Genomic DNA, 13,402 nt, shown 5'->3' with positions numbered 1-13,402 from the left:
CAATAGATTTTATAAGCTTAACAAGCTTGAATTTTCGAAGATAAATCATCAATTTGATTACAATGCTAACAAAATTGAATTCGAATTAATTCAAGGAACAATGTCTACTGGGAAATAAGTTTTAAAATATTCGAGATATCGTTATACACTGTAAATTTTACACTTCAACAGCTACTTATTATTTATGTAGTGTAAGGGATTCACGCATGAAATTGAATATCCCTGCACATAATGAAGCACAAGGGAAGAAATGTTGAATAGCAAAGTTCCACACTGGGCGTGTTAAAATACATGAATATGAAGAAACAAACAGTTTGCATTTCGTGTGTGAGGAGAGGCCATTCATTTGAATCCAGGACCGGAGGCGTAGACTAAGTCTACTTGCATTCCTCTTTCACTAAATCTTCTGAGTGGGAGAATCTCTTTGGGAATCACACGGTAGTGAGTAGGCAACTAAACTGCGATTTTGGAGAATTGTCTATAAGATACAAGAATTATATTTTTTAAATATATGAATATTTCCTATTTTAGTGATAATAATATGGAATATATTTCTTCTATGTTTAGTTTTGAAGCATCTAAATTTGAAAATATTCTTTGTGAAAATACTTGAAGACTGAAAATTTTGTGAATTGAAGAACTACAAGACTTAACCTATTTCGGACTATGTGTTATCTAAATTTCGGAGGGGAATAGCACAAGGTTATCTTATTTTTCCTCTCCCTATCATTTGATAATGTACTTATTGTATAAATGAATAACGAATAAAATGTCAATATCAGAAAGCGTATAGAAATGAAGAAAGATACCCTTCTAGATGCACTTGTAATTCACAATATGTCTGAGTTTCTATTCTCAAAATCTTACTGAGCCGCTGTTTGGTTCTTGAGGTGCGTACAGATATACGCGCCGCGAACATGAGCAATTCACTTTTAATCATCTGACTATATCTGTTTTTTTACAGAAACAGTATAAGATATAGATATAAGAAGCTTGGCATCAGCTGATTAAAAGTGAATTGCTCATGTTCGCGGCGCGTAAATCTGTACGCACATTTATATATGCAGATGTTCTTAAAAGTTTTGATTAACTGTACACTATAGTATTACTGCGATTGAATAAAGTCTATTTGCTTCAAACAATAACAAATCCTATATCACTCAAACTCCAACAATCCATTATTATTTTTAGTATTCCTAGTATTACATGCATTCAGTATTATCCTATAATGAAGCAATAGGAAATATTTTCCTTATTTTCAAGACTGGATAAGCGCGATCAAGTATCAAGATGACTTGAGACTTTCAATAAACTTTCTGAGATTTGAGGCTATAAGTGGATAGGTTTGGACAGAATTAACCTAATATCACGAGGTAATTTTCAACACATTACATCAAACAAGAGATATAACGTGAATAAGATGACTGGTGGTTAGTTAGGACAGTTAAGGAGTATAGAATTGAATATCAAAGAAGGGAATTTAGTCAAATCGACAGCTTGAAGCCTGATAAGGCTTCTCATTATCTGAACCCAATGAAGTATCCTCTTGCAAACAGCTATGTAACTTGTAAACTTGCAAACTGTTATAACTTACACGATGATCTTTTTGGTTAACTGGATGTGATGACAGTGATTATAACACGTTCTAGTCGGATCAATTTCAAAGCTAATCTCAAGAACTGAAAAAACCAAGTATGAGGAAAACAATGAATAGTTTCCACTTTGAATTTTCCTGGAATCTATCTGGGATATATCCAACAGACTACACTGGAGCTGCCATTTGTAACATGATATGCGTACTAAATATGAGGGAACGAGAGTATTCATTAAGGAAATATCCTGTTGAAGGCAATTTTTGTTGAGAAATCAATCTAGGACTTATCCAACAACTACACACACGCTGTCATTTGCAATATGATATGTAGCTTTCAACTCAAGGAAACGGGAGTATTCATTACTAGAATATCCAGCAGAACAAAGCATGAATTACAAGAGGGCGATTTCTGTTAAGAGGTGGCTTCTTCGAATTTCCAGTAATTTCTTTCAGAGATGGAAGAGCTCAATAGTAGTAAACGTCAGTTCAATAGAACAGGCCATGAAAATTCGATGAGTAGACCCAGCAATCAAACAATACTGTACGTGAAAAGCGCCTAGTCTTCATTACCTTGCCCGCTTGAAATTACCTGCGGTTGAAGCACCTGGTCTCTTGAGTCGATTCCGAGAGCAAGATACGAAGGAGAGAGAGAGGGAGAGAGTAGAATTAAAGTGAACGAAGGAGTGAGTGGAAGATAAAGTATTTCCTTCATCCCAGAGGAAATGAATGAGGGAGCGTGTTGGCAGCCCTGAGCAATTATTTAGAAGCAACTCACAATAGTCATCGGAACTGTACGTGCTGAATAAGAAGAAAATTCATCCCGCAGGAGGAATCTCCATCTGCATGCTACATCATCGCAATCTAGTCAGATTTTCTCGCTCGCAAGTTTCTCTCTGCCCAAGTTCTCTCTCTGCTTTCTCACTATGATCCGCTCCGAGCATGCATGCACTGTTCCAAGCTCCTGTAGCGTTAGAATTGGCAATGAAGTATAAAACCACTCAGATCATAGGTGGAAATGAATGGAGTAGAAGTGATGTGATGGTGGAATCGATTTACAGTTGTTCAACTGGGGATGAGGATACAGAATTACCTCTTACTTTTTCGACTTTCAATAGAACCTATTCAACCTGTTTCCTCGTATTTGAATGCACAACGTATATGTAATGCATTATAAATGTAACTCTTCAGATGTAGATTTCAAACCAATGTAAATTCTATTATTACAAAATAATATTAAGTGCCAATTGAGTATAAAAACCAATGTAAATACCATTGTATAATTTGAATACCATTGAATACTTACTGCGTTCGATCAATGCTTTAAGTCGGATTTTCTTTCGTCTGTCTGTAGGTAACGCATTAATACTCAATTGACACTTCATTTTATTTTGTAATAATATTTTCCCATGTTGTTAAATTTGTATTGCTTTTCTTATGTATTTCTAAGTTGTATTTTTTCATTTTTGCCAATAGAACATTCAATTCCATTCATGGCCAAACGCGTTGATAAAACTCTATGAGATTTGGCAGGAATATTCCTTTTTTAACTGCCCGTCGATGTTTACACAATTTTTTTTGAGTTTTTGAAGATGGAAGGAAAAGGAATTTTCTCTATACTCCGATATCACTATACTCTGAAGATAGGATTAATCAGACTATGGAATTATTCATAATCAATCAGCTGACAAGTGGATTTTATTCGTTGCATGCATTACACAGATGTCTGGAGAAGCCGGTGAACAGGTGAAACCAGATACTTGTGGATGAAAAAACTGCGTGAGGTCTACTGTTCATGAAACTACTAGTGGATAAGTAAATGATTGAAATTTAACACGGTGATTAAATTATTGTTGATATCTTATAATAATGTTTTATTGTAATTAATCATTGTAATTATTGTGTTATGAAAGCAATTATTCGGAGAAATCCTGCTTGCTTCCATGTATTCATGAATAAATGAATAAGATAAAACCTGTGACTTTTGGCAATCATTTTGCTTCTGTGGTTCTGAATGTACTGGTAACAAACATATTGATATCCTCCTTATGTTTCAATAACTTAGGAGCCACAGACATTTACTTGTCCCCGAAACGTATCAACAGGTATAACTGCGGAAAAGGTGTAATATATCTGGTTTTTGACAATCTAAGTTTAAGATAATGAGATCTCAATGATAAATAAATAATTTTTGCGTTTCGTCAACGACAAAAAATTTCGTCAACAGTTGTCGAGTTATATCCAAGGCAAGAATGCATATAAAAAGCTTTTCACCAGCGTCTTGACTTGGATACCGTAACCAAAATGTGAATTTTGTATAATAATTCTTAAGTTATTTTTTTTATTAGTGGAAGTGGAACTTTCTTCAGATGACAATTCCTTTACATGTGAGCTTAAACCTTGACTCTCCAATTAGGCGATTTTCACTTATTTCTAGCATATTTCGGTCAATATTTTTTTCCATGGTTGAGCTTACTACGATAATTTCCAGCTCTTTGTTGAAATTATCTTTACCGTAAATTCAACATCTCTCATACTCTCCTTCTATACTCTCACAATTTCGAAATATGTATTTCAGTGAATTCTTGTGATATCAATCAACTTCCTATTGCTACAGTTCACTTTATTAGGAATTCAAGAATTTCGAATTTATTCTCACTTAATATTATCTCAATCTCAAATTCCTTAGAAAATGGTGTGATTGGAAAACGAATACGTATCTGATGTGGATATAGTTTGAAATGGTTTCATCCGTCTGCATCCAATCCAACAGTATTTTCAATTATTATTTATCACTATACTTCGAAGTCTTGAATTCATCAATGAGTTCTTCAATATTTTGTATTTTTTCGCACAGTGTCCTCTGTTTGTCAATGATTTATTTGCCATTCTTAGAAGATCACATCCTTCATTCCGCGAAATCATGAATTCAATTCCATAAAATGGCAATTTTATCAACATTATCTCTATCCCTTGCTCTTATACACTTTTGAACTTTTATTGAACAATGGATTTTTGGAGCACAGTTCCATAAAATCTTACCAAATTGAAAATAAGAATTTTAACCGTGATTAACTCTACGAGAACCAATCAGAGAAGCCGTCTTTTCAAAAACGCCTTCTCTGATTGGTTCTCGTAGAGTTAATCTCGGTTAAAATTTAACGGGCTTTTGTACGACCGGGCCTAAGTCTATAAATCAATTGGTTAGGATAATATTCGAAGATTGTAGGGTAATAGTATGAACAATGCTCCTATAGTGAGGTCCACGTTATAATGACAGTATTTGATAAACTTTGATGTTGCTATCCTTGTCTATCGTTCGACAAAGCAGGTAGTACTAATTTTTTCTAGCTCCACAACGAAGCCAAATATGTTTTTGGCGATGTAGAAATATAATTAATTAAGGCAGATAATAGGCAAAGCTGCTCTTCCATCTCTATCCACTGCCATTTTAACGTGGACCTCACTATAGTTTCAAGTTTGATGAATATAAATAAAAATATCAATTCACTAAATACTAGTTCCAAGCATATATTACAATACTATAAAATAAAATACAAAAAAAAAGGGGATATTGGTGCTGGCATTCGGTGGGAGCAATTCATTTTACGGGAGAACATACAATTATGTGGGTGCGATCTTAGATTACATTCCACATAAATCGACAGAATAAGAAGTCACTCGACAAACCGAAATAACGTGCACATACCACATACTGCAACTCATCACAAAACAATGATATACATTTCTCATCGGAGTTGAACTGTTTAAAATCTCTATACCTGCCAGATATCCAAAAACACAAACTTTCTGCGAATATTTCGCTCTTTCATCATATCATGGTAGTTGATGAAAGCCAATTTTCAACTAGAATGAACATCAATGATTCTCAATGATAATTATCCACTTTAGCTCTGGGCCATGCAGTATTGGATGTGCATTTCGAGGTTGCAACGACGCAATGTCAACAGTGATATCCCCCAACATGGAGGCAGGCTGCTCTGATACACACAGGATGAGTGAGGATTCAGAATTTGCAACTGAATATGAGAGATATCCCTCTCTAATGAAGCAGAACGCACTCGCAATGATTGGAACGGGCTGCATAATTAGAGTGGATGCAATTCCAAAAAACAACGATTGGAAACGATGACCAATGAGTGCATTTGGCATTTGAAACATACCATCCATTGCATGCAAATCGGTAATGTGGCGAACTGATCACGAATTCGAACATTACTATAGTTTTTGTATGGCTAATATTTTTTTATATTCCATATAGATCTTGAACAAATATCAATCTTTGGTTGATTATCAGTTGGGAACCGATATTGACAATGTTTCTACAGAATTAAGGCTTCTGAAAAATTGACATTGCATTTGAAGAATTAAGCATCAGAAAAAAGAAGGAAGCATTTTGGAATTGTTTTTTTCAATTTGGTAAGGTTTTATGGAACTGTGCTCCAAATTGACATTTATTGTTAAATAAGAGTTCAAAAGTGTATAAGAGCAAGGGATGGAGATAATATTGATAAAATTGCCATTCTATGGAATTGAATTCATGATTTCGCGAAATGAAGGATGTGATCTTCTAAGTATGGCAAATAAATCATTGACAAACAGAGGACATTGTGCGACAAAATACAAAATATTAAAGAACTCATTGATAAATTCAAGACTTCGAAGTACAGTGATAAATAATAATTGAAAATACTGGTGGATTGGATGCAGACGGATGAAACCATTTCAAACTATATTCACATCAGATACGTATTCGTTTTCCAATTTCATCATTTCTGACAAATTTGAGATTGAGAAAATATTAAGTGAGAATAAATTCGAAATTTTTGAATTCCTAATCAAGTGAACTATAGCAATAGGTAGTTGATTGATATCACAAAAATACATATTTCGAAATTGTGAGAGTATAGAAGGAGAGTATGAGAGAAGTTGAATTTACGGTAAGGATGATTTCGACAAAGAGCTGGGAATAATCGTAGTAAGTTGAATCATAGGAATAAAATATTGGCCAAAATATGCTAGAAATAAGAGGAAATCGCCTAATTGGTGAGTGGGGGTTTGAGTTCACATGTAAAGGAAATTGTCATCTAAAGATAGTTTTATTAATCTATATATATAAAAGCGAAATGGCACTCACTCACTGACTGACTGACTGACTGACTGACTCACTCACTCACTCACTCGCAGAACTAAAAATCTACCGGACCAAAAACGTTCAAATTTGGTAGGTATGTTCAGTTGGCCCTTTAGAGGCGCACTAAGAAATTTTTTGGCAATATTTTAACTCTAAGGGTGGTTTTTAAGGGTTTAAAGTTCGTCTTTTAGCATGTATATTCTTCTTCTCCCAATCTCTTAATTTCCATATCATATATCATATGTTACTATAGAGCTATAATCTAGATAGAGTACCTCTTCGAAACAGTTGTTAACTGGCAACTAAATTAATAATTTTGTCAGGTTGGCATTAAGTTGAGTTGACTTTGTTAGGTTGGCACCAAGTTGAAGATTTAAATGCATTTATCGCGGAAAAATTGATTGGGCACTGCTACTTCAATCCTGGAAATATTATATTACTAGCCATCAGGCTCGCTTCGCTCGCCATATCCGTTTAGCCAGACGTTTAGTCTGGACCCCCGACTGGATTGTCCTAACATATGATAAAATGCCCAAATGAAAAATGCAGGCGAGCGAAGCGAGCCTGCTGATCTCATTCTTGGACGATCCAGTCGGGGGTCCAGGGGGCGGAGCCCCCTGGCTAGATGGATATGGCGAGCGAAGCGAGCCTGACGGCTAGTACAAAATATAACTTTTAGAAGAATTATTATACAAAAAACCCACATTTTGATTACGGTATTCAAGTCGAGACGCTGGTGAAAAGCTTTTTATATGCATTCTTGCCTTGGATATAACTCGACAACTGTTGACGAAATTTTTTGTCGTATCTGGCTTTACAACCGAGCCCAACAGTAAACTTGGGAAAATGACAGAGAAAAGAAGAGTCTAATGAATAGCCGATGAAAGAGGAGGAAATGAAAGGGAAAGAAGAGGGTGAATGGTGTGAAAGAAACCCTGACTAGGGTATTGATTGGAAAACAGCGACAAGAAAAGAGAGTGAGAAAAGGAGAGAGCCAGTAAGGAGGATAAAGAGCAAGCCGTTTTCCGGCGTATAAATAGGGACCATGAAGATAAAATTGGTGCCAGAGAATGGATGGATACGAGGATACGCTCGTAAATAGTGAGCAGCTTGACGCAGGGCGGATAACAAGGCGAGATATGTCGGGCAGCACGCTCAATACATTATCTCCAAGCTACACTAGACGACTACTTTCCGCGTACTAAACAATACTTTGAACTTGAAAAGTTTTCCTACAAACATTCAAAACAACTAAGACCGGCAAATTGAAGCAGTGAAATGATGTTCAGTTTGCCAAATTTCTGACACTGATACTTCATCCTGGAATATCATTGATTGGTCTTCAGCTTGGAGTATACATACATATGGAGGTGCGTACAGACTTATGCGCCATGAACACATACATTTTCATTTGCATCAGCTGATGCTATTATTATTTTATTTGCTCAGGAACAGTAAGATAAAGATATAATATACACCGCCTCAGCTGGTGAAAAGTGAAATGCGCGTGTTCGTGGCACTTAAGTGTGTATGAACCTTCGCCAGAAAAGCGTACATCCATTTATGTATAGAGAGATATATATTTTCGATTAATAATTTAAAAAAATTCTAGAAAACTTGGATTGAATTATGAGGGATCATCCAGCATTGAAGTGTGAGAAGTTTGAAGCATGTGGACTCTTGTTCGGTACAACTTGAATGCTTTGGAGCTAATGACGCGAAGGATTACCCATAAATTAAAATACTTGAAAACTCACTTGATATGAATGATTTCATATACAACGAACACAACTGATGGAATTCGAAAGACTTTATGAGTTATGAAATTCATAAGAATTTTAGATATTATTACAATTCCAGTTACAAATCCCTATTCCCAATTTTTCTACAAATTGGGAGAAATTCAAATACTAAGACTCATTACATCGAATCCTACTTTATCATTAGATAAACCTTACAAAATGAAATAATAATGTATACCGGTACTCGAAACATATTTTTCGACTGCTTAAATTATAATCGTACATCTTCAATTGCTTAGCAGTTTCAACCTCGATGGAATAGGAAGATATGGAATCCTTAATCACAGACTAATTAGATGAATGTCTCTAAATATTCATAAATGAAACGTTTCATTCATCAAGTTGCATTTCCTGTCAACGAAACCCAATTTAACTCTGATTAATTAGGTAGGGCTACTCACCAATCACGTGATCATTGAGTTAGTTAATGGTAACCTGGAAACAGAAAAAAAGATTAATTATAAAATATCATGAACTTATGACATTTCCATTTGAATACAAAGGCAAACGCAACAAGACACAGACGTATGGGGACTTTTGCAGACAGACGGTCGGCTGTGTGCATTGCAGTTGAAACATCTAGGGAGGATTTTTACTCCGTCGATCTGCATACGTCCATCTGTTTCTGTGTGGGTTTGCTTCGAGCTGGATGGATTGCTATGAATGCTTACAGAATAATATACATATTTACACGGTACAAAATAAATCCTATTTATCATGGTGAACTGAACTATTATTTATGGTTTGCAGTGATCATCAAGTCTTCTTTCCGAGACCAATAAATTTAAATTTTCTATTCTTATATTTAGACTTGAAAATTATCCATCAGAATTCTGGAGGAATTCGTATTGTTTTCTCTCGATCATGATTATGATTATTATTTTAGTCCAGGCATGGAATGCTTAAATAAAGGTATAGAGGGAAAAGTTTGGAACACAATTTTCAACTCCACAGCTCTTTCAAGGATAGTAAGAGGATTAACATATCAAAAAACCTCACCCCTACCCACTGTGCTAAATGGGTGGGGGTGGTTTGAAAGTACCATTTTTTTATTTTTCGCTTATATCTCGGAAACTATGCATCTTATGAACATTTGTGATGTAGAATTCATTTTACCTCAACTAATAAGGATCAATTACATATTTTGATAAGGGACAAAATCCTTTCATGAAATTGTGGTAGAATTTACTTCTACCTAAACTAATAAGGATCAATTACATATTGTTAAGGGAAAAATCTTTTCATGGATCCGAAATCCTTCAATAAACCGTCATATGCTTTCAAAAAAGTTTAGAGCTTCAATGGGACTGCTTTTTTCCTAAATATCATGCAATTCAGCTCATGCGTAGTAACTCCAGAAAGCATATTTCATGCATCATCAATTCCTACCCCTAATCGTCTCACATTCTTTGAATTCGTGATAAGAGTCTCTCAGACTCCGTCCTTAAACCTTTGTCCGTCTCAAATCCGGCATTATTAGTGAGCTGAATTTCGGAAAAAGGCAGAGCTCGTCGCACCGCAAACGTATTCACTCCCTCCGTTGCCATACAGCTGACCCAATAATATAAGTCACGATCTGCCCAGGGAGAATAAAAATATTCCTACTCTCCTCCTACTCATTTCCTCTCCCTCACTCTTCTATCAGATCTGTTCACCCTCACAGTTCGTTAGACGATCTTTGTCGACTTCTTTCATCATCCTTATTCATCGTTTTCCCATCTTGCCGGACTTTCCCGTCTCATTATTTCCTTTCAGACCCATTCAGCCGAAGATCTTCTGGAAGCCCTTAATCTATCGATTCAATTTTGGGAGTGGATTGGAGAAATTGGATGGTTTTCATCAAGTTGTCATCTCCGAAAAGTATAGTAATTTTCTACCACCGTTTTCTTTCTGCTACACGATGAGAATTGTCCGAAAAGTATAGGATTCCATAGAGTATAAGATATAGGATTTGCAGCCTGGAATTTGATTGATACACTTATAGACCTCAATAAAATCAAATGAATAGGATATTCATGTTAAATGTAATTCGTTGCGTACTGATTGAGAATGAATATTTGGGTTTTCAACATTTTTAAGGAATACAAGACAAATTTAACAACTCGTATCTTTCCAATCATCAATCAAACTCATTACTTCACTTAATTTCACAAAAATATACAGTAGAACTCAAATTATCCGAATAAAAGGGACCGGACCCCACTCGGCTCATTCAAATATTTGGATAATATAAATTCTATTGTATATCAATATGATGATGAACTTGGATTACCTATGATATTGGTTTGAAACAATTTAAACAATATTATCAATTTTTATCAACGTTAATCGATTTCTCATGAATGTAATCAACGCAAAAGTTGATCAATGTTCACCGAATTTTGTTTCTGAGTTTGGGGAATATTGAGTATTCAATGGAACTAGCTCTCTCGTAATATTCAGCTAATGCGTAGTGACTCAAGAAAACATATTTCATGCATCATCATTATTCCTATCCCTAATCAATTATTTCAATTGCTAAAAATAGTATTCTCTGAATTGAAATATAGTTATATGTTTATATGCATTTCACGCCTAGAACAGCTAGGAAACAATAACGAAGTCTTGTACTCATCTCTTTCACTTTCAATGACGAACTGCTGGTTAATAATTCAAATAGTTTAAAAACGGGTAAAATCTTGATTAAAAGTGAGTCTGAATTGGAAAGAATGTGGACGTTTGCTCCAGCGACATCATCATGAATTTTAATGACATGAGAGAGGTGAACACGTAATCTGGATGTGAGGAGGCTGAGGTCGAGCACTAGTCGATAGAACAAGTCTTAATTCCGACTGTGGAGCGACAAAGACAGATTGTTTGTGCGTGAGATCGGCTCCTGCTCTCCAATAGGCTAGCTCCACCAGCTCCGGTGTTGGATTTATTTTCACTGCAGACTCAGCCGAGAGATGCGCCACAGGATAGAATCTCCAAATAAAACGAAGAATTCTACTGGAGCAACGAGAAGATACAGATAAAGAATAAGCCCCGATAGGAGGCAGTAAAATGGTTGTTCAAAACAAAAACGAATGCACAGAGCAGAAGGATCTGAAGAAGCTATCGGAAAAGGGAATGAGTTTACAGGGAGAACACGCTGTATTTGGATCTCGAGTAAAAATACAGCATGGTTTGAGTATTGTGGGCGTGGCTAGGAGGGGAAGGGTACGATCCAGTTTCCCATTGACAATGCCCGACCATTTATTGTCTACTTTAATAGCCTGCACAGCATGGGGCTAAGAAAATCCCCCTCCCAAACCTCCTATTTATTACAGTGTACGAACAGTGACAATAAAATGAGGGTGAGATGAGAACAGGTTCGTATTTTTATGTTCAGCCCCCAGGTTATGGCACTGACTTTAATGACGGGTAATATGAGACGGCTACATTATTCGGGCTTTAATTAGGCGTGAAAATGTGTTAGGCGTCACTTACATGTTAGTAACTTCCGAGCTGATGGGGGTTACTTGGGTAACGATTTTGTAGGCGGAGGAAAGTGCGCCAAAGCTTATCCCAACTATCAAACTGGAAATTTGGATAACAGCCTTTCCTCGAACACTAACGATTGATTTCCTCAATTGCATGGGAAACACCGTAGCATATTAGATTCTTACTTTACCTTCCTACTGAAATTATTGAAACACGATGATTAAAAATACTTGAGAATGACTCTCTAGAAGGGTTAAAACTAGTTGTGTTGTGAACCTTGTGATAGGATAGAAGGTTACTTGATAACTTCTATTCTGTTTTAATGATTTTCTCATTAGATACTCATATCCCTCCTTGATATTGGATTGGATTCCATGGGTTTCTCAATACTAGTAGTTTTGTGAACAGTAGACCTCACGCAGTATTCTCATCCACAAGTACCTGATTGAAACTATAGACCTTATGGAAATACAGCAATAGACTGGCTTCTCCACACATCTGTGTAATCACTTGTCAGCTGATTCATGATGAACTAGTAGTTCTGTGAACAGTAGACCTCGCGCTCAGTGAGTTACATTGACCTATTGTTATGTTTTCTCAAAGATTAATAAATAATTTATCAATTAAAAATGTCTAGAAAAATCCTAAATAAACATAGAGCTTTCTGTCCTATATCGTACCGTGACGTGTCGTCCCGGAATGTGAGTGTGAGCGCTGTTATCAGGTCTGGCTGCAACTGTCTACAACGTTTATGGAAAGATACATTTTCAAGATGTTCGATGTTTTTGAACGGGTAGTATTATAGTCCACTAGAAAGCTGATTTATGATGAATAATTCTATAGTCTGATTTTTACGGTAATATTGGCGTATGAAGGAGGCTCCTTTTTCCTTTTATATTATCCTTGAAATGCAAAATTTTTAAAAACCTTGTACATACGTCGACGCGCAATTTAAATACCTGTCAAATTCCATGAAAATCTATTACCGCGTTTCGCCGTAAATGCGCAACATATAAACATTTAAACATTTAAACATTCAAACATTAAGAGAAATGCCAAACCGTCGACTTGAATCTTAGACCTCACTTCGCTCGGTCAATAATTCTATAGTCTGATTTTTACTCTAATATTGGCGTATGAAGGAGGCTCCTTTTTCCTTTTATATTATCCTTGAAATGCAACGGTTCCAAAAACCTTGTATATACGTCGACGCGCAATTAAAAAAGGAACATACCTGTCAAATTTCATGAAAATTACCACGTTTCGCCGTAAATGCGCAACATATAAACATTCAAACATTTAAACATTTAAACACTTAAACATTAAGAGAAATTGACTCGAATTGAATCTTAGACCTCACTTCGCTCGGTCAATTACCTATAGAAGAATATA

At 35.7% G+C, this 13,402-nt stretch overlaps 1 protein-coding gene across 1 annotated transcript in view; it reads right to left on the bottom strand.

The window, feature by feature from the left end:
• The window catches only part of LOC111054315 (syntaxin-binding protein 5-like), a 375,057-nt gene that overhangs the window by 89,848 nt on the left and 271,807 nt on the right, over positions 1-13,402 (bottom strand). The window lies entirely within an intron of this gene.

The sequence above is a fragment of the Nilaparvata lugens genome, chromosome 7 (assembly GCF_014356525.2).
Source record: "Nilaparvata lugens isolate BPH chromosome 7, ASM1435652v1, whole genome shotgun sequence".
Lineage (NCBI taxonomy): Eukaryota > Metazoa > Arthropoda > Insecta > Hemiptera > Delphacidae > Nilaparvata > Nilaparvata lugens.
Note: the sequence above shows the minus strand (reverse complement) of the source record. Positions and strands in the feature narration are given on the sequence as shown.